The sequence below is a fragment of the Aythya fuligula genome, chromosome 5 (genome assembly GCF_009819795.1).
Source record: "Aythya fuligula isolate bAytFul2 chromosome 5, bAytFul2.pri, whole genome shotgun sequence".
Classification (NCBI taxonomy): domain Eukaryota; kingdom Metazoa; phylum Chordata; class Aves; order Anseriformes; family Anatidae; genus Aythya; species Aythya fuligula.
Window position 1 is genome coordinate 3,761,244 of NC_045563.1, and position 23,044 is coordinate 3,784,287.

The window sequence follows — 23,044 nt, forward strand, 5'->3', positions numbered from 1 at the left end:
CTGCTTGTTAAACCACTCGTAGTCAAACCACTTCACCAAGCCCTCTCTTAAACCCTAAACAAGCTGATTTGTTTTCACAATGCTTGTTATAAAGTGTGTGTTAGAGCATGTCACTGTATGCAGAACATGAAGGCAAGCCCCAAAAACGACAGAAATCATATTTAGCATGACTCACTCAAAAGACTACCCCTGGGCAACACGTTCATTAATATAGAGAGGAATAACGAGCCGTCAGAGCCTGGTATAGGTGAAGCACTGCGGTGACTCCTGCGACTTACCCAGGCTTTAATGCCTCAGCGTGCAAGCACTTGGGCGTATCACAGCACCTGCTGTCCCCAGACCTCAGCGCGTGCTACCAAAGGAAGGCCAGCCCTGTCCCTGGGGCACCGATGGGAAATTGCAAGAGGAATCACTGATGTCACTGCTTCTGATGTGGGAATCCACTGTAAACACGCTCCCTTGCAAATGCAAAGTTCTCCAGAAGAAAAGAGGAAATTCTGCTGTTTGGGAAAAAATGTCGGATGACTTAGCACACAATACTTAAATTTCCTTCTGACCATACTAAAAACAGTTCATGGGCTGGAATTGTCCATATGAGTGGGTGCACGTGTTAATCCTAACCCAGGGGCTGGCCGAGTCTCTCCTGGTGACCCGCAGTAACAGTGGGAGCCATTTTGACTCTTTGATTTTCATTCACATTCTTCTGTATCTTCCTCTAAGTCCTTCAAATGCAGCGACAGGCTTTGGCTAACCTGCAGACACGTTTATAGCTACTGCTTCCCACTGGTCTCTTAACTATGAGGAAGAAAACACCTGAGATGTAGAAGCAGCTGTAGCTGCAGTATCTCCATACACTCAGTCCTGTCCCAGGACTCACAGTTATTGATGTCCTTTATGTAGACAACCTTTGATCTGCTTTGATCTGAGAAAATGATTTAGCAAATGATTGGCATTTCACCCTGTGTGTTTGCGAGTGCCCCCGTTCTGAGTTGTGCAGCAGAGGGGTTCAGTGACACAGCAACGTGCTGCAACCACTGAAGAAATGAAAATGCCAATTTTCTTTTACATCAAAATGAGGAAGAAATTGTTTTGTAAATGGTGAAATAAAAGCTGTTGCAGCTGTTTTGATGTAATCCTGAAAGAGACGGGCTTTTCATTACTCAAGGCCGTGTCTGTGTTACTGGGTAGAAAGCTCTCCAGAGCAGGCAAGTGCTTTTCATGTCAGCTTTTATCTTCTTCTCCCATCATTCCACGGCGATCCCCTTCACCCCGTGTTGGAAGGTTCCCAAACATGTAAAATGATGAAGGATCACAAGCCTGTCAATGCAACACGTATTTCTAATCTGACAAGAATTTCTGAAGATTCTGATGTGTGTAGCTAATTTTCTCTCTTCCATTTGCTGTTTCCTCTGCCTTTTTTTTCCCATGACTACATGTGAGAATCTTTATCTAAGCATTATAGGGATCACAGCCTCTGAGGTTAATACTGCAGACTCCTTTGCTGTTCTTCCAAAAAGTCCTCTTCAGCCGGCTCAACGGCAGAGAAGAAAAGTAGCAGGATATGGTTAGCTTGGCTTTAGCCATCTTCTAGTCTTTGGGAGTTATCTAGGCGTTGACAGCCCAGCTGTATCATGGAGCTAGAGGCATGGAGAGGGAGCAGTTGGACAGTTCCTAAGTGTACTCTGGACAAAGAAGCAAAAATTCCTGGTGAGCACTTAAAAACATGATCCATGAGATCAGCTCATTTCCATTTCCCTGCGTCTCTGTGAAGCGTGGAGCCATAAGCCTCTGAAATTTTATCACTGCCATCAGACTGAGGCACTGACATAAATAGGAATTAACAAATTAAAGTCCATCATAAGAATCGTGGGATATGGGAATTATGGCAACCTGAAAGAGTAGGTGGCATCTGTGCCCACAGCAGGGGACTGGAGTTAGATGATCTTTAAGGCTTCTTCCAACCCAACCCATTCTATGATTCCCTTAGTCGTTACAGCAACAGAAGAGATTTCTTAAAAATCTTAAATTCCTTAAATCTTAGATTCCTTAAAATTTATCTTCTTAACAGTGGAAGACTCAGAAAAATCTACAGCAAGTTACCTTTTGTATATGCAATGAGCATGCTACAGAAAATTCCAAAGATCTTTTTAGTCCACGGAAAAAGTGACCTGGATGAAATATATCCACACTCCCTAAGTATGAAAACAGCATCGGCATCACAACGAAACCTTCCTGCTCCCGGATTCAGTAGTGAAGTTCTCACCTACCTACTTGTGCTATTGATTATTACTAATTAACTGCATGTAGAATTTCGCATTAAACCTCCCATAAGCGATGTTGCTATGCTGTTTAACCATAAAACCAAACCAAACCATAGTAGCTGGCATCTAGCATGGCAGCATCTATCTATTTATCTGGCCTATAGATCCCTGGAAAAGGTTCTCTAGCATCAAGGTAATATATGAAAAGAAAATGACAGCTGCTGACCCCACCTGCCCTCTAAAAGTTTATGATCTGTAGGAATATTTGGGTGAGCAGCCTGGAATATGCAGAGTTTTATTTGTTCAATAATACACAAGGAGAATCAGGAGTAACATCTCTCTTTCCTTCTTGCTCCTACAGTAACACCTACCTGCAGTTTGCAGGATGAGCGGCCACAGGACTGTAACAGACACGCATAGACACCTAAATGCTTTGCTGAACGGGGATCAGCAGCACCACCAGACAAGCTCTGACACCTCCATGACAATCAAACAGTGGGAGAGGGAAAAGGCCTTCAAGTTTGTTTCATATTGAAGGCTGTCATCTCAACCTTCCTGTTCCAAGTCAGAACCAAACAACAAAAAAGGAAGAGAGAAGGTAAGATGCACCTGGACAAGGCATTCTGCAAGCACCCAGCCAGAGACAACTCCTAGAGACAGAAAATACAACAGGTAAAGTGATTTACCTGGGGACGTGGGCCGTGTTAACTACAGACCTGCGTGTCCTGCCCTATGCATGCCCCCACCACCCTACAGAGAAACAACCTGTGCTGATAAAGCCCTTCAGGCAAGGAAGACCCTGCCAACCTGCATCACCCAGCGGGACGGGGCTGCAGCTCGCTGGGAAGCGCACTGCACGTGTGTGGTCAGCCTTGCAAATGTAATAGTGCAGTAAGCCTATAAAAGACATATTGCACACAGTTTTTCCAAGGATGATGTAACTGGGTGGGGGCACTACCAGGCTGACGATAAGCTAAGAATAATGATACTTGAAATAAAACTTTTGCATGTAAATTTAGCTCCTAAAATTTATTAGCAGCAGGAAGATAATGGTGTAAGAAGTTAATGAAGAGTCACCATGAGATCATATTTATATTAATCTCGAGCTTGTAGGCATTGTTTCTTGGAGGAAGTACTCATTGTGTGTAGTGCAGTAAAAGCTGCTTTAAAACAAAGAGATAAAATAGTTGCCTTAGCACAGCAGCAGCATTGTCACTGTAAATCTGCCGTGCCACATATTTTATTACATTTTCATAGCAGAAGAGGGAATTTACGATGTGATACTACAAGCTCAGCCAGCCTTCTTCTGTCAGTGGGGTACCTCTCTTAACTCATATCTAAAATATTTGCTGATACTGAAACGTGACTGGGAGACACAAAAACAACCTTTTACAACACAAGAGCACATTATATTCATCTAACTTCGAGCAAAAGGAAGAAAAACAAATAGCTTGAGCATCTGTTTCTGCAAAGAGTGGGCATTGTGCTGCAAAAACTTCTGCTCTATGGGAAGAACAAAGGGAGGGAACCACTGCTGAGCTCAGACTGCTTTTGGGGATGAAGGAGCAACATAAAGATGTTATTACTGTTGTTACCAAATAAAAAATGATGCCCCGCCTTACCTTTAGGGATAAGAGTCACCCACACCGTCTTTGAGCTTGATCTCCTGTAGCCAGATACTCACATCAGTGTTGTCAGGACATTACAGTCGTTTTTTATGGCTTACACTAAGCAACATCTTGTCTGACACGATCAAGGACTCATCACTCACTTTGTTTTGGGGGACCATTCACGGTATATTTTGGATATTCTTGCACAGATAAAAGTGTCACGTAAGCATGAGGGGACCACATCCATCCTGCACAGAAGCTCAGCCTTCAGGCGATGAAGAATTCAGCATTAGGAACTCCTGTTGATGAATTAGAAAAACACACGTTTAACACTGTAAATGCGATTTGATCAAATTATTCGGCAGGTTTCTGTTCACGTTGTAGGTACAGAACTTGGTGTCAAGAAAATCCTCCAGGCAAAATGGGCAAAAGAGCTAAGGAAAAGAGGAACTTGGTGCCCGGCTTATGAATAAGACACCAGCGACAGAAATCTTGTAGGTCAGTTTAAATCAAGAGGGAAATAATACGAAAAAGGACTTCAAAAGCATTTGCAGGGAGGAACATTCCACCAAGACCAAGTCATCTGTCCTGACTTTCCCAAAAGCAGCATGATCAAAGCTGATTATGGGATTTCAGGCACTGAGTGTTTCTTTGTGTTGCCCAAGCAGAGAGTGCAAACGCTTTTCTGATACCAAAAAGACAAAAGGAAGATCCTCAGATATTACAAAGCCAGGGCCGGGATTTAATGTCTTGAAAAACACGTCGGTGCCTCCAGCCCACCCGCACGATGACGTGAGACACGGCCCAGCACCGTTGGGGCTGGCCGTGGGGTTTGGGGTAACGCTGATAGAACACTAAACAACAACATATGCACCGCGTTCGTAATGAGGTTGGACTTTTAACCTTCGAAAGCAGTGGGAAACAATGGGGCTTTTAAAAATACCAGCTCAGAGGTAAGGAGAGGGTCAGCCTCGTACAATTTATAAATATAAAACCAGTCGCATAGCTGAGCTTCGCTTGAAAACATAAATTATTTGGAAGAGTAAGAGGAAACCAGAGGAGGAGGGAGGAAAAGAAAGCTGGCAAAGGGGAAAGGACTGGGAGACAGTGGAAGAGATGGGAGAGGAGGGGGGCAGCACTTGATGAGCTTGGAGACAACCACGCCGTTAAAGCTCCGCGTGCCCACAGTGTCAGAGAAAAAAAAAAATAAAAAATCGCTGCTGTCTCGGCCAGTGCAGGCCTGTGCTTTGGGCCGTGCTTCAGCACTGCTCCGTACCACAGCCAGAGCTGCCTTTGGGGTAAGGGGATGGCAGGCAGGTCCTCCCCCCTGATTCTTCTCTCCCAGTCCTCCTGGCTCCCCTCCTCTCCCCAGTTTGGCCCAGCACAGCCCAGAGATCAGCAGGTTTAAGTGAAAGCCGCTGGATTTGATCACATCTTCACATGCCAGGCTAGTGGCTGTTTCCCTCCCACCAACCCAACACATTCAAACAGTGGCAAAGCAAAGGAGGGATAAAGAAAGGAGCTAATAATAATATTAAAAAAAAATAAAACCCTGAGGATTCAAGGTGAGCAAATTCTGGCATCATTTTTGGCAGAAACATGGGGCCTAGACAGGATGACACTGAACTCAGATCGCTGTAATCTCAAACACACAGCAGGCTCTATTTTGGGAGGACCCAGAGGACATTTCCTTCACGTACCATCAGACTTTACAGCCTGCTCAGCACTATTACTCAGCACCCTACTGAATTCCCCCAGCCTCCATGCAAGAGCTCCCCGTTACCGGAGGGTCTTTTGCAGCACCGAAGTGGCCAGGCACCGCAGTCCCTCGTCAAGCAAAACGACTCCAGGAGGATTTATTCGGCAGGAGAAAGAGCAGCAAAATCTGACCCATGTCAGATGCAGCTCTCCAAGAAATTCCTTTCCACTTGCAAGTGACACGCAGGCTCGAGCTGCCTTCCTGGGACTTCCCAGCACCCTCGTGCCAGGCAGCATTAGGACGGAGCCTGGCACCCAGGGGTGTTTTTCAACAATACTTCGTGGCCTCTTTCCCCGTCTTCTCTTTAAGCCACTTCCAAACTCCGCTCCTTCTGCTCCCTACTCGGATCAGACTAATAAGAACATCACCTCAGGGAAAAAAGACTCGTACACAGACAGACTTCCTCTTCAGAGGATCAAACAGCCCAGACTGTTCCTTTTCAAGTTTTATTAATCCTGGTTCATAATTTCCACCACATCATTAGTCATTTCCTATTATTGAATAGCTGGTAGCAGCATCATCGCCCAGTAAACAGCAAGATAACCATGCCACCTGCGAGTTCTTGGCCGATACCTACCCGCAGCCACATCTGGGTAAAAGACGGGAGAGGTAAAATGAAAAGCCAAAACCACGTCGACTTTTTTTGATCTGTGCCTCATTTCTTTTATTCACATCATCTGCTCAGCCGGCTACGTAAAGCTGCAGCAGACCTTGTTGCAAAACAGCCCCAGAAGATTAGCACTCAGAGCAGCAGTGATGATTTTCACTGGAATTCCCGTCGGCGAGGCACGCGGGGTCTGAGGGGAGGTGGCTGCTTATCAGGGTTCATTATTCCTTGGGTTGCCTGAGCTTTTCCTAGCTTGTCAACATCCTGTAGGTAATTTTTTGCCACCAAAAATGGGCAGAGAATTCAAATGCCTCGAAGCAATCTGTTTTCTATTCAGTTTTTCTTGCCCTCGTCCCCAGTAAAGCGTCTTTTTCTAATAATATCCTTTTCTTTCTACCATCTGGCTCCGCAGACGAACAAGGAGACAGCACCCCGGGCTTTCCATTCTCAGTGGCACATCTCATACCCGACTTTCTGGAGCGTCTTTTTGGACACCCTCCCTTCTCCCCTTGCCAAAAGGGTCTCCTCCTCCTCAAGTTCAGGCTCGGGGTTTCTACGTGGCTCCCTTTGTTCAGCAGAGCTGGACAGAGCCCCACATCCAAAGACTGAGCCAGAAGCGTGCGGCTGCCATCCCCAAGGGGCAGCGGGTAGAGCAGTGAGGGCTGTTCTCTGCCCAGGCAGTGCCACTTCTCCTCTCCCCTCGTTTCCCATTCTCTCAGTGCATTTTCCAGCTGCAGGCCCTCCCTCTGCCCTGCGGTTTCCCCACAGGCTCTGTGGGAGAGCCTGAGAGCGGCTCCATGCCAAGCTCGCCGAAGACAATGAGCCTTTCCACCATCTCCAGGGCAGGCAGCGGAGTCCCCAGTTCCCAGGACTGGGGAAGGATTTCCTCCTTTTCACTCCTGGCACAGGGAGCACAAGAGCTGGGGTGAAGCGTGCCCCTTGCAGGAAGGAATGGCTGAGGGCCGATGGCAGGTCGCTGCCTTCCCGCGTGCCCTTGGGCAAGAAGCCACTCGCCATTAGACTCTGTCAGTGCTTGTTTCGATGCGTGCCCCGTTATTCTGAACACAAATATTGTTCATCAGAGGTCAGCTGAGTGCTAGGCGAAAAGAGGCAAGGAGATGCCTAATGGGTTTAACAGCCTTTTGGGGAGCTCTGCGCTGCGCCTGCGAGCGTGGCTGCTTTTATCAGGGCTTTTGAGAAGTGTGCTCTGCCAGCCCCGCACAGCCCTGAGCAGATTCCTTCCTCTGGGAGCTCTCCGGCCCTGCCAGGTGGAGCTTGGCAAAGCCAGGAGCAGGGTTACGTGACTTGGCTGCGCCAGGCTGTGGCAACGCCTGCGGCACTGGCACGCCCTTGGCTCCTCACCTCACCCTGACTCACCTGCACTCGGAGCTTCAGTCTGCCCGCAGGAGGAGGCAGGGGCTGCCGTGCCTGCGTGGGTCTGTCCCTCCTCTCACTACCCACACCTGGTGCCGTCTGTCTGCACCTACACGAGGAGAGAACAGTCCTTCATAATCCTTCATAATCCCCACTGGGCACAGGTTTCTTTCTGCTTATGTGTGTTTTTCTCTCTCTTATCCTCAATATGCATAAATGTATACTTCCAACATACACGTATTTATATAATATATATTATATAAAACACATCTATTTTGTAAAACAGAATAAAAGCTGACTTCCCACACCCAGCTTTTAACTCCCTTGTCTGCTCTGGTGCACAACCCAGCCCGACCCGTTCCCTTTTCTCCTGTAATGCACAGAGCACAAGAATTGCTCAGGTGTTGTACTTCTCTATCTGCCCACCCTCCCAAATATCATTTTCCTCTTTTTCTCTGACCCAGCGCCCTAATTCCACGTGAGCTTTTCATGTCTGTCTCCTCTGAGGTGTAAGCAGGTGGAATTATTCCCCTCTTGAGCAGGGAACGGGGAGGACATCGCCACAGGTCAAAACCACTGCACCTCCATGGCGTGATATTTCAGCACTTTGCATTTTACAGCATTTCTGATTAACACAGTGTGGAGCACTGAGCTCACCAGCAACGGAGACAGAGCCCAGAGGAGTACCCAGTAAAACACAGGCACGTCTTTAGGGCTTTCAGATGAAAGATGGTAAAAGGATCCACCTCCTACAAGCAAACAGTGGCAGCAGCAGGGATGCATCTTGCTACCCGAATCCCAGGACCCCTTTTTCCTTTCCCACTCCTGCACATCTTACACAAACCACGCTCAGCTTGGACAGGAGCTGCCCTCCCCAGAGCCACCCCTGCCCTCAGCTCTCCTGGCTCCTCACAGCTTTGCCTCACCTCAGTCAGGGACCTCGAAAGCTGCTTTTAGTGAGCAGTGATTTTAGGATCATGGCTTTTGTTCTCCCAGCAAGTCGCTTTGTGCCCTTCTGATGGAAATCCTGCAGTAATGACAGGGGCAGCGTGTAATGGAGAACGATGGGCATCCTTACTAGCAAAGCTGGGCACACGAGCCAGAGATCAGAGAAACAGATCTCAATAGCTCAGCTGGGACGGAGAAAGCCTGTTGATTTTTATGTTCTGTACAGATGACAGAGTCTTTATTTTAGGATCCTACAATCCTAAGAGTTGGCCAAAAGGAAGGAATTGTTTCTATTTCCATTTTTCAGATGGGAAACCATGGCAGTGAGCAACTGATCAAAACCATGGAGTCCAAGAGAGGACTGGAAACTGAGCCCAGATCAGGGCTTGAACTATAAGCCATGCTTTTTTTTTTTTTTTTTTCAATCCCCAAGGAAACTTTTGCTTTTACCAGGACCCCAGCCATAAAGCTGCTGTGTAGCTGCTCCGTGACAGCAGCCACCGCTGAACTCTGCACCAGCATCCAAGGCTTTGACCCCTCCTATGGTCCTCCAGCCCCCTGAAGCACCAAACCCTGACATCCCGATTTTGAAAGCCCAGCATTTCACGTTCCCCCACAGACACGAACAGGTCTTAATTCAAGAGAGGGCCAGGATGTAGCTCATTATAACAAACCGGGAGAAGGGAAAGGTTTGCAATGGCACGCAATCACTTAGCAGTGCTCTGAGAAGCTGCCTGGCACAGCCTGCCCCTGCAGCCAGCACTTTCTGCCCTACCAGCGATCCCGATGGCTGGAGCTGTCCCGACTTTTATCAGCAGGGCAGCCTCGCACTCTGCTCAGACCCAAATGATCAAGTGGCCTTCGCAGCTGCCACCGCTTCCTATTAAAAGACAACAAGAGGCCTGTGAGATTAAGGAAGGATAAAAACAAGCGCTTATCATTTGGGAAGTCATGGCGCTGGTTATCTGAAGCAACGCAATTATATCACGGGCTTTATCTGTGAGTGGCTTTTCCCTTCCAGGGGGTAGGAATAGAAAAACTTTTCACTACATAATGAGTCCTATTGAAACCCCATTTTGCCCTTGGCAAAAGGCCATTATCCAGCAGCAACATGTAATCATCCTAAAAATGCATAATGGCATGGAAAACGGACAAGTAGTTTCTTGAAATATTGTTTGTAAAAGGCCTAATTTATAATGGGGATTGTTTGTGTTAGGGCCTTTTGGCGCGTATGGTTAACAAGAACTTGCTGTTCCGCTGCCAGGTCGCTTCATCAAGAGGGCCTTGTGCAGGCCGCGGTCGATATGGCCGTGGAAACAACGGGAGCTTTTTCCAGCCCTGCCCCATCGCGACCGAGGGAGCGCCCCGCTGCTCCGTCCGACGTTGTCCTTCGTGACGGACGCCGCCGCTGTCAAGGTGCCGTAGCGAAATGTACACCCGATCAGATCCATCACACTGCTGCACCTATCTGAAAAAAAAAATATATTAGGAAGGATCTGGTAGTGCCATTATTTGAGGTTAATCGTGCAGCCGTAGCTCTTTGTAGCAATGCCGTTGTAGGAGCAGCGCCTTCCCTGCAGGAACGGAGCCCCTGGGTCGGGCTCTCTGCTGCGTGAAGAACTGCAGCACGTGCAGGAGGAAATGTTCTCCAACAGGGAAAAAGGAAGGCTGCAGGAACTGCTCCTCACCTGCTGAGTTATCAGCACACTTTGGTTGCATTTTGTATCCACAAAAAGGAGGTAGGAATGGCCCCACTGGGTTTAGCTTTATCACATGTACTAACAAATCCGTGGACACACCAGGTGTCCTGCTCCAAGGAAGCTCTCTCTGGTTCGTAACCTCTGCAGATGCCCAAGAAACCTTTGTAATCCCTCCAAGCATCTCCCTTTATGGCCAGAAAAGCTGCGTTCGAGTTCCACAAACTGCTCATGGCAGAACCAGCACTCGGCCCTGATACCACGGCACAGAAACTCTACCCCAAAGCCGAGCGCCACGCAGGGCATGGGGCAGCCCGGGCACCATCCAAAACCACTCACCCCACGGAGCCAAGGAGCCAGCTGCAGAGGGTGAGAAGGAATCGTGGCTTTCGAGGCTCGTAGTGGCAGGATGTCGGGCGGAGGAGCTGCATCTCGTTACACAAAGCAGGCCCTGGCTGCGGCTACGGCAGTCGTGCCTCCGGGCCTCCAGCACAGCCGAGGCCCTATGGTGCCTGGCGCTGCACCCGCGGTTATTTTGAGCCGGTCCTTGCTACCAAGGGCTTAAAATTGACACCGAGGGGTATTTTTAACCAAAGCACAATAATTGCCACAACTAAAATGAAAACAAAGCTGTCATTTGGACAGCTTGACAGCGCGCGAAGGCCTTCTGTAGAGAAATGTAATTCGAGGCTTTTTTTTTTTTTTGTCTTTCGGGCGTTTTTGCTGGATCCCCAGGTATCTCCCTAACGTATGGAAATAAGAAGCCTCCTTTATTTGCTCCGAAGCTGTGTTTGTACAGCAACTGCTGAAGAAAGCAGCTTCTTCCTTCCACGACCAAATAAAATGATCCCTTAGGGTATTTATAGTCCTCACGGCCCAAAGGCATCGCTTGGCTCTCTACCACAAGCCCGGCTCCGTGTTGCTATATTAAACAACGCGAAGACGTAATTACGGGGTACTCAAGCCAGTGTCTGCAGACAAAACCTGCCAGGAGCGACGAGGCATTTGCCTTCACACGGAGACAAGAGCCTGGATTATTCCCCCCCTGCAGCCCTGCATGTGGAGGGGCTGATGCTGCCAGGCCAAAAGCTCCTGGTGCCTCTGATTGTGCAGTTTTCTTGTACCTTCCTCTCCTCGCCTGCGAGTTTCTGCCCTCCGAGTGCTTGTTACTGGCCTTGGGCTGCAGCTGCTCCTCGCAGCAGGGTGGTAGAAGGAAAATGTGCCCCCCTCGTGGTTTAATCCAGCTGGGCCCTGCGGGGATGCAAGCACCAAGCGTCCAAGCTCCATCCCCAGGCACAAAAAGCCCCAGGACGCCTGCCCAAGTAGCTACGAAGGGGTGAAGGTACGAAGAAAGAAAAAGCTCCTTGGGGCGCGTGAGCTCTGGCAGGAAACTTTAGAGAAACTCTGGGGGAGGGATAAGTCACGGGGATGATGAATCGCCCACTGGCCTCGCCAATTCCTTTCCAGTCCCACTGTCCTTAGGAGGGTTTCCTTGAAGCCGAGCACAAAATCCTCCTGTAAATGCTTCTTCGGGGTGAGGAAGCCAGGCGCACAACCCCCAGGCAGGCTGAGCATCAGCAGAGCTGACAGCGAGGCAAGTTGCTCACCTGCTCCTTCCTTCCCAGGTCAGTCTCCTGTTCCTGCAGCCTGTTGGTTTGTCCCTTGCTGAACGCCACTGAAAAAAGCTGAGAATTTGCTGGCAGAAACCAATGTGAGAGGTAGGAGCCCTTGTCCCAGCCCAGCACAGCCAAGCCAGCCCCAGAAGGGCAGAAAAGCAAAGTTTTGCCCGTTTCCAGCTCAAAGCAACCAAGTCTTCCACACTGCCCAGCCAAAGCCAAGAGCCCCTCTGTAACACTCGCCCTGCAACCCTCCTGCCGAGCTCATCTGCTCTGAGAGCCTACAATAAAACGGTGACTTTCAACGTTTGGCACTTTGATTCTGCAAAGAACGGGACAAAAATCTTTCAAGGGGACGACGAGACACCGGGATGCCCCCTGCGCCCTCCCACCACTCACACCCAGCCCGCAGCTTGGCCCAGTCCTGCTCGTGGCTTTGAGCTCGGAGCCCTGCTGCCCTTCCACGTCCCCCGTGCCAGGCAGCGGCTCCTGACTGCCAGATTTCCCCCACTTTTCCTCCCTGGCCGGGCGCGGAGGGGACCTCTCCAAGGCAGTATCCGCAGTGCCACCTTCTGGCCTGCGACACGAATCCCAGGCACCCAGCGAGGCCCTGCTGCCAAGCCTGGTCCTTCAGCCTGTCCCCACGTTGGTCTCCAGCCCTCCTGGCCACACGGAAAATCGTGTTGGGCGACGGGCTTCACGGCACAATGGCCACCCCGGTGTCGGTCACCGGGCTGAAGAGCTCGGGGCACTCAGCCCTTGGGTTGTGCCCCACACCAGCACCACGCCGTGGCTGCTCCGCTCCTCCCCGCGGCACGGCCAAGTGCCACCACCCTTTTCTCCAGCTCGGGAATCCCCGCGCTGCTTTCCTCCCCAGGAAGATGTATAAACGCAGGAGAAACCGCCAATTCCCGGCGTTTTTTCTTGGCCTGGTGTCTCAGAGCTAGAAATAGGCTGCTGCTCTCGCTGCCAGCAGCAGCGTGTGATGTGTGCTCTCGGATCAGGTCACTGCAGCCCAAAACCAGCGGCTCTGCAGCCCTTTTTCAGTGCCCGAGGCTCTCACCTGCCCTGCAGCAGCTCCTCAGCTGCCCTGGGCGTCCCAGCAGGTGCATTTCCATCGGGGACGATCTCAGATCCCTATCCCGAAGCACAAAGACGAAGGTCTCCAAAGGAGGGGGGAAAACACGTTGCCAGGAGCCTTTACGTTGCCCGCTGGACTTCTGTATTCCTTCTCCACGACGTTATTTACAGCCATACTAAAAAATTAAGTGCTTCATGGAGCTTCTCTGTGGGTTTTGGCCGCGTGGAACAAATGTGATTTCCTGATGCTTGTATCAGGTTGGCAGCGTGTCAGCGATTTCAATGCATCTCTCTAAATAAGGACTTAATGCTCATTTATTATAGGCCCCATTATACCACTCTCAGCGGCTAAAAGGGCCTGGGTTTTTGGCAGAGATGTCCTTTACACCCACCTTCTGTCCTTTTGACTGCCTTCTGATCTGATCTAAAAGAAAGAGGCAGTGTGTTGCACAGCTCCAGCTTGCATCCTGGAAGCCAGACGTTTTCCACTGCCCCTGGCTTTGGCCAACTGGGAAGACATTTCAAACCAAGAGCCCAGCCCCCATCAATACATTTATTTTTCACTTCCTTGCGTCTTACCAAGCCCCTTATAAAGCTGTATCAGCAGGGGAAAACAGTGTGGCACAAGCCTTGCCCATTTTGTCCCTCCTCTTCTGCTCCCTCTCTGTTAAAGAGGCAGGGGTGATGCCTTCCTCACCGTTTATTCCTCAGGCTCTAAGCTCTCGGAGACAGGGATCGCCTCCTGCACGCATGGCCCATGCCTGGCACAGAGGACTCTGATCTTGGCTGGCCACTACAGGAACACACAATAATATTTGGACGAGGAGAGTTTACACATGTGGGAAGTCCCACTGGCTTCTAGAATAAGTCTCCCGACTTAGCCTGGGAACTGCGATTGGGAGATGTAATCATAACAAAACACAGCCTTTATCTCCCAGCGGGAACTCTTCCAACTTCCATTTTTCTTAAACCTTATCCATCCCTTCGTAAAATATACGTCTTTAAAAAAAAAAAAAAATGAAGGACTTTCCAACCGAACTCACATTTCCAAATATGATTTTTAAATTAATGCGGAGTTTTGGGGAGAAATTGGCCAAATTCCAATCAAGCTATCAGCACGGCAATTAAAGTGATTTTTCCATCCGAATATATCCCTGACATGGAAAGAAATTACACTATCACTGCATAAAGCTGTTCTGATAGATCAGCTCCCTCACCGAGCATATTTTATACTCATCAAAACTATTTATACATCCTCACATATCAAAGCTATTCTCGGAATGTCGAGTCTGAATAATATTAGCCATTCTTGAAAGCACAAACACACGCGGTACCCTCGCTAACGCCGAGTATAGATCCGTAAGAAGGAGCAGATTCCCTCTTCTTGCCCGCTGGGGTGCACGCCTGCACGGATCACACATCCCAGTGCAACCCACGATTCTACTGAGCTTAATTAAACAGCAAGAAAAGAAAGTGGTTTCGGTCTCTTTTTAAGCAAATATGGGCTAAATGTGCACCATATCAAAACTCCTTAGCACACACTCTATGAGATTTTGTACAATCCAGCTTAAGGGAATTAGGCACTCGGATCTAATTGAGTTTCAGTGCGATACAGACACCTAAATCCTCGAAGCTCCTTTGGAAACTCCTGTCTTATCCAATACATGGTTCCCTTTCAGCTGAGAAATACCTTAGTAATGGTACACTTAACACTCAACAGTCATTTGACCTATTTTACTAATGTGTTTGGGAAGGAGGTTAATTAACGGTGGATAGCTATATCCTTAAGCTTAATTTTTCCAACAACCCTGCTCATAAAAGGAAAAATTGAGTACATATTAAAGGAAGCAAGCAATTAAGTTGCACAAATAGTGAGCTCATTGAACTGCAGCTGACTTCTATCATGTCAAAGAACAACTAAACACAGAAGCAATGAAAAGATTGTTGCCACGACCACCACTGAGAACTGCCTGGCAATAAAGATGAATAACTTCCTACTTGAAGATTACTGATTAAAGCTCTCAGAAACCAAAAGGTTAGACATAGGCATATCTGTAGCAAAATATTTTAATGCATGTTTGGCAGATTCCGTAACGTATTTACAGTGGATTTAAAGCAAAGATTTATACATCCCCAGTAAACCCCGTTTTAAGCAGCCTTTAAAATCACTGCAGCTCCAAGCATCAGAAGTACAGGGGGGAACCGGCTCCTTCTGATGCCTCAGTGATGGAGCTACCCCTACTGTTCCCTAAATACAGAGGTGGGGAAAAGGAAAGGCGAATATTCATAGGCCTGAGCGCAGCGTGGGAGGGCACTGGGCTTTGCTGGATGAACGGCGTCCACAAAACGCCTGCTCAGCACCGGCTGGGGCAGAATTTCTCATCATCCCTAGGTAGAGGGAGACGTGCAGATGTACAGCCCTAGAGCCTCTCTGGGACTTAAAACAGCAAAATCACATCCTGGGCCTCTTGGCCCTTGATCTAGCATGACCTGAGGAGTTAAGGTCCTGTGCCAGGCACGGTTTACTGCCCCAGGTGGGACATTGCTGGGGGAGAGGGGAAACTGAGCCCTGGGCACCTGCTTGGCACGGTGCTGCGCCCCTGGGAGTGCAGGCAGACAGACAGACAGACAGCCTTACACCCGGACATCCACACGGCAGCTTGAGCTGCTTGATTCGGTTCCTTGCAGCAGATCTCACCGCTGTGTATGTCAAAAAACACCATCACTGAGGAGGGGCCAGCCTGGACAGTGCAGGGGCACGGCAGAGCTCATCACTTAACCCCCTGCTGAGAGCAGCGAGCAGGACTGGAGGAGGAACTGTGCCTGGGGATATCTGCTTCCTAGAGCTCTCCACAGCCAGTGAGGTCCGTTTGGACAGCCAGCACAACGTGATGGCCATTACAATGACCAAGCAAACAAGTGCTGGCCAAATAATCAGCTGTAGGGGATGCAGCGAGCTAGTGTTTCGCATGGTGTGTTTGCCCAGCAGCAGCAGAGCCCAAAGCCAAAAGATAAGAGACTCCCGTGGAGGTGCAACTGGTGCTGGGGAAAGTTCTGCTCCACAGCACGTGTAGGTACAGTTAACCAAGAACAGCAGCGAGTGTCCCTATTTCCCCCTTATCCATACCAACAAAATTAGCAACTCAGGAAGAAAAATTCCCTGAGCGCTGTTTCGGAGCTATTTTATTTCTATTTCTTGTTACGTTTCCTTGGGATGTTTCCCCAGGAAGAACTACTGGTTGCTTTAAAAGGATTTTTGTTTTTAATGCTGGTATTGCACAGCACATTCCTGTGTGCCTCTGCCTCACCTGGCTCCCCAGGGCTAAAACAAGCCAAACTGAGCACCCCACCACTCTGACAGTTGTTCTGTTAGCAGCACATCAGCAACCCTACCATCTGGGTGACTTCTAAATGAAAAAGGGAAATGCTGGCTGCTGCAGGAGAGACTGCTTGGGATGAGTGTGTCTGTGCCAGAGGAGCTGCTCTGGGACATTGAGACATGCCCATGGAGTCGGAGCTGTGCAGCATGCAGTTCCTCCTCCTCCATGATGCGACTTGTGGTAATGCTTTTGGGATTTCCAGCCCTTCAGAGTTTTACATGGGAGCGCAGGGCATGTGCTAGGAAATCCAGACTTAATAAAGTGTGCTTTTCCTGGTGACATCTCATAGAACCAGAGAGGAGAACTGTGGCAACCTCCTCTTCCCACATACCAAGTCTCCCTGTGCCACAGCCTGAAAGCCGCTGGCCTAAATAGGTGTGTACAGACAGGAGAAAGACACTGAACAAAGCTGTCGTGCCCCGGTGGTGGAATCAGGGCGATGAACTATGCAGAAATGTAGGGAAAAGAACTGGAAAGGCACTTTGGCTGGGAACAGAGAGTGAGAACATTCAGGCAGAAGAGTCAGGAAAATTTTATTCAGATAAATTCTGATTATTTGCAGCCTCTGAGCAAATATCAGGCACCTGCAAATGCAATAGAGCAAAAAATCTACAAAGCAGAAAGCAACTTCATCCAGTGTCCAGGGAACAACTGGCTTGGCCTAGCAAGAGGCACTTCATTTTAGGTAGGCCAGGTTGAGAGGCTATTTGCAGTTCCATGACAAATGACATTAAACATGATTATTGCTCTCAGCCCTCACTGTAAAATACTTCTGTGCACTAATGACACGAATTTGAAGCCAATGATTTTAAACATCGGATCCAAACAAACAGAAAGAAATGTTCAAGCCACAATTAGCCCGTTGGCTTTTAAGTGCTTGACCTTTATTTCTCTCACACACACCTCCCCCTGCTAACTCCTTGAAGTCAGCTGGCATCTTCTCCTGAGTTAGGGGCTTTTGGTAATGCCCTCAGGGCAAATATCTTATTACTTCCAATCCCTGTATGATGATGGAAGCAAGGCCTGCTCTTACAGTTCTGCTCAATGTAACTTTAAAACAAAGAACTTGGAATAAGACCTCCATTTCCACCTACTTGCTCCGCTGCCTTGTGTCTCTCTGCCCTTGAAAAAAATTCTGAATCCGCGTTCCCTGCAGTGAATCACATGAGGAAGTAAAAATCTTAATTGTAACATACAAGTAAAACAGCAAGACACGACTTCATTACAGTGGAGATAAAAGGGCAAGGGATTACAGGCATTTTCACCTCATCTTAACGCATGGGGTTTCTTGGGATTGATACAGACACATGTGAGTGCAGGGAAGAATATTTTTTTTTATGCTTTTATCTGCTTCAGGCACTTTTAGGGCCTTTCCCTGCCTAGATCCCTCAGCTGGAGCCCTGAGATTCAGGAAGTGGAGCACGTTAGTAACACAAAGCACAGAAGTATAATGGCACCTTGACCCAGCCCAGGCACATCCAATGTGCCCACTTACCTCTACCAAGGTAACAAGAAGTGTTTAACCAGCCAAGGAGCGTCTCGTTAGCACGAAGGTGACAGTGAGACAGGGAAACTTGAAAGGGAGGCAAGATAAAAGGGCAGCAGTGGGAAATAGGTGAACTTTAATTACCTTAGTAGCAGGAGAAAGAAAACCAAGTGGTTTGCTGTGCAACTCACTGATGAGCACGTGCTGTACAGCCCCATCTCTGTCCAATGCAGACACCTGAGGATAGTCATGCCGCTGTCCTTCCTGGCCCAAACTACAGGCTTTCCTGTGTGTAAGTTCAGAAATACCCAATATTGGCCAACACGCCACGTGTTAGAAACACAGAACACCCCAATTGTCCACCACTACCCTTACGATCTATGAATCTTCCCTATGTTTATAGGAAGGAAGCAGTTTTTCAATAGTTAAGGCTTTCTCTGATAAGGCTAATTTACAGCCTCTCCTTACCAAACGCACTAACTTGTTTTTAAAATATTCTGCTGTGCAGTTAGCATCTGCAATCACTGGCCAGTGGGGTATTTTGGACTAAATAAAGGCTGACTTATACACAGCACTTCCGATCTGTGAATGTTTAAAACAGCAAATAGCCATGGTGTGTTGCAAAGCTTCTGTATTTTCTATTTCAGAAATAGTTTAGCAGAGAAACTTCATTTATGCTTAAACTTCTGTTTGTTTTTGTTTTTTTTTCAGAATATTTAGGCTTATGTCTTCAGATGATTCGTATCTTTTAAATCTATTCCCATTTGTCAATGCATTAAACTGCATTTGTCTATGTGGCACTCAACAACTCATTATGTTTTTCCAAGAGTATCGGAGCAAACTGATTCCCTGAGACACACCTACTGTGACAAGAGGAGCTGGGAGGAAACAAAAGGCTTTCATGCACACTCACACACACAAGCATATGCCCGGTTCTTCTGGGAAAATTCACGACATCTCAGACATATGGATATGGATACTTTTCGTTTTCAGCCTTGTAAGTGCATGAATAGCCACTTTTGTGTGGAACTTTCTGAATGACAAATGTTTTACCGATAAAGAGGGAAGGCAGGAAAACCAATAAGGCTAACAGAAGCATGCTTCCAAACCCGGTTTTCATGCTCCTTAAACCACATAGGCATTCAGGTGTGCTCGTGTAGGCTCAGCTCCTCGTATCGTACTAGTTAGACAGGGTTGTGAAATCTACTTTGAGCAGCTAAAAATTCAAGAGAGAACCATAAAAAAGTTTCATTCAAGTAAACGAGAGGAAAAATACCACGTACTGCTTTGGCTGACTGTGTTGACATGAACAGCACTTCTGGAGATCCTGCATGATGATGGAAGCTCCGCAAAGCCAGACAAGGACAGATCCCAGGCACTTTGAATTTAGCAACAGGTTATTATTCGTGCTGAAGTTTCAGCTAAAGCTGCCAGCCAAGGATCAGGGTCCTAGGGCTAAGGTGCAAACTACTGCATCCATCACAACGCTACAACAAATCGATGAAAGAAAGAAAGATGAAGAGAAGTCTCTTAGGTGCTCAGTATCCAGCTGATGACAAAGCCAGACCAAAGGCCATAGGAGTGGCTTTTGTGGTAATTCCATAGGAGGCTTTAATCAATGGCATCTGCAGAGGTGACACAAGTGAATTACATTTATTTAATCGCTGAAAAGCCTAATTCCATGCTGAGATAACGTGGCACGACTGGTTACTGAGCAGACAAGACTTCTATAAGAATGAGAAGGTATTTTGCAGGGCCAGAAGACCTTCTGCTGCAAAGCTCTTATCTTACCTAAAACAGAGCTTTGAGTAAAAGATAACAAATCTTTGATAAAAGATTTGAATTTCTGCTTAAGACCCAAACTCAATCTTATTTTTTTCCATATAAAAGCCCTTTTATCATGAAAAAGAGAAGGGTGAACAAATACAGCATAGCATATGGGAAGAAAATCATAATCTCCTCCAAACTGCATCTGACTGTTCGGCACTGGAAAACTCAGCAGCAGTTGTGCTTACTGAGCAAGACCAATATCCAGCTAGCTCAGGTAGAGTCTGCAACAGCAGATGCAATTTTTTAAGACGGAATTTAAACCATTTTTCTATAATCATTCACCACATCAACATTCCTGGCAAACAAAGGCCATCAATGCTCCCTTCCTTGCCAGCTTGCTCTTGGAGGGGGATGAGGGAAGGGACGGCTCTCGGCGCGGGTGCTTCTCACCTCCAGGAAAACAGAATGGAAAGACATACACAGTATCTGCTTGTCACACTAGAAATTGCAAGGGGAAAGAAGGCAAACTCATGGGATTACTGAAAAGTACCTCTTTTTGGTAGAGGCATTAGTCCTGGGCTCATTATGAGGAACTATGAACTCAGTTTGACCACTGTGTTGGCGGGAGTTTCTGCAGGAATGGGGGGAGCTGAAGGGGGAAAAGGATATTAAATATACAGGATTATGATAATAAACAATAAAGCTATTTTAATGCTATTCTAGGATGTTTTTTTAAGCAATTTTAAAATTCATATGAAAAATACATGCATAGAAGGAATTTAGGGTTAGGTTTCTTCGTCCTCCACCCCCCGCCTGCAGCTACTCGGTTTTCTCCTGGGCCGCAGCGTTTGCCGAGCGCTGTTAGCTGTGAGGAGTTTATCTCCATAGCTGTTTTGCTGGTTTGTTTGTGTTTAGCTAAAGTTTTGATCCTTTCTGGTTAGCGTCTTTCACTGGTAATTACAGGCAGTGTACCGTGAAAAGGTTAGTTTGGTCAGTGGAGCAGAGGGTTGGGCGGGGGGAGAGGGTTAGGAGAGTTTATCGAATGATCAGAGATGCCTTGTTGGCGCTCATCCTTTGTAAACAATAAGAAATGTCAGCGGTGCTGGTTGCTGTCACTGCTGACAGTATAAAGAGCAGAGAGCGCAGCATTCTTTTGGAAAGCTGGTTTACTGGGAGAGGAAACAAGGCTACGGGATGAAGGCACTGGGTGGATATCCGAGTACCTTGGGAAAAGAGAGGAGTTTGGGCTTCTCACTCAGCAACCTAATGAAAACTAGACAAATAGTCTTGCATTTAATATATAGTTTCCAGCAATTCATGCTTCTTTTGTTAGGAACAATTCCAGTCTGTATTGGAAAGAGACAGTTAAATATAAAGAAATCATTTCCCATTGACAAGCAAGTTTCAAATTAAGAAGCCAAAGGAAGTTTATGAAAGAAAAGAGAGCTGCATTCAAACAGGTACATTTCCACTGCCCGGCCTCGCGTTCCTTCAATTTTGTAACAAAAAGAGAAAAAAATCTGATGCCTGAACAAATACTCAAATGAAAATCTGGAAAACTAAATAAGCCATCTGAGACTGAAATGCCACAATACAAACAGCGACAAGTAAAGCAGAAACTTTTAAACGTCTGTGAAAAAGGAACTGCAGGAGAAAATAGGACCAACGTGAACCAATTTCCAAACACAAAGCTGTACCTGCAGGCAAACATTTATCTAAAGGAACAGAATGTTCCGCTATTTAGGATCCCATAAGAAAACACGAGACAAAAACACAGAGACATTTCCAGGATTCAGCCGGATCAGTAAATCCAATCTGTGTTATGCAGCATTTCTAATACAGCTGATATGCTAAAGAAAAAAAAAAGGCAGATTTCCTCCAACAAAACCAATTACACGTGTTGAGCTGTAATAAACAACCTACTGTCAAAACAGCATTATTTAAAACAACTGACAACACTCCGTATTCGCTGCTGGTTTGACACACAAAGTACTGGATGGATTCGGAGAGTTATCAGTCTATCAGTCACCCTGGGAGATTTATTGCACTCGAGTCAAATAAAACTCAGGGAACTGTTTAACTCTTGATCTTCTAGCCTCTGCAGAAGGAAAAGGAGAATGAAAGCAGTCTGGGAAAACACAGAGACTCTCTGATGCAGAACTTTAGCTGGTGTTAATTGTCGCAGCTCCATTGCATCCTACTCCTTCTAAATCCATCTGTCCATAGGGATGGCACTGCCACACCACAAATACACTCGTATACCCCAAACAGACAGGCATTTAGAGAAACGGAGAGAATATTTTCAAAAGCTCAGTTATTCTAAAACCCAAACTTGGGAAAACAGTGCCAGAAAGGCACCTTCCTCTGAAAATCCCTTTCAGGTGCCCTAAACATCAGTGTTGTTGTGTTTCACATTTCACATGTTCCACTGTGAAAATGTGTTTCTCTTTGTTCCCTGGGAAAATGAAGTTTGAATACCGGTACAGGCCACTGGAACAGAGCCCCAAAGACCCCAGGAGCCTGGAACTTTCCCCTTTATTCAGAAACGCTGCTGAAAATCACGATGGTAAGTGTGCACGTCAACGCAGACATGGATGAGGCCTCTGTGCTTCTACTTACCCTGTTTTAGACAACTGAAGTCAATGAGAATGCCATGAACTTCCCTGGGCACAGGGACAAGCCCACACCTCTCAGAGCTTAAACCTCCTTTCTTTCATGGGAAATCCTACAGCCAGTGAACTCACCAGGAGCTTCACCTAAAAAACTTAACTCATTTTAGATTTTTTATTTCTCAACGATAATCTCAAAACAAAGCAAGCATTATCAGTGACCTAGCACTGCATAAGGGTAAGCAGAACTCCTAAAATATTTCTTTTCCCTTTCTTTTCTTGTTCGCTTTTAATTGCGAAGTAACAAAAGGGACTCTCACTGTTTGGATCACTTTCATGAAGAGCAGTAAACCCACAGACCCGGTCTTAAGGAACAATTGTTCCTGATCTGCTTTCTAAAGCTAACGAATAGTAAAAATAAAATAAAATAAAAAAGATTTGCCTGTCATGGGAGTTGGTCAATAAAATGCAACAGTGTTTATTACAACATTTAAGGTCTGTGATTAAGAACACCAAAAGGCCTAAACTAGAAAGGGTTTTAGCCTGTAATTTCCCTACAGTCCTGGCCTGTACTTCCTTATGAGCTAGCTCAGCAGGGCTTTTCTTCCATGTCCATCATCAGCTTGTAATTATTGCCATTCTCAAAGCTATGCCAGATGGGCTCTTTAGAAGCCGGCATGCAGCTTGTTTATGAGAGAGCGAGCTGTAATATTACTCTACACAGAGACCTATCTGGTCCTAGTCAAAGAGCCATCGTGTTCCCCCCTCCCCGTCCCTCCTCACTCTCCCTGCTTCCCTACACAAGCCTCTCGGTTTCAGCCTGCTGCCCCCTGCGACTGGGGACAGC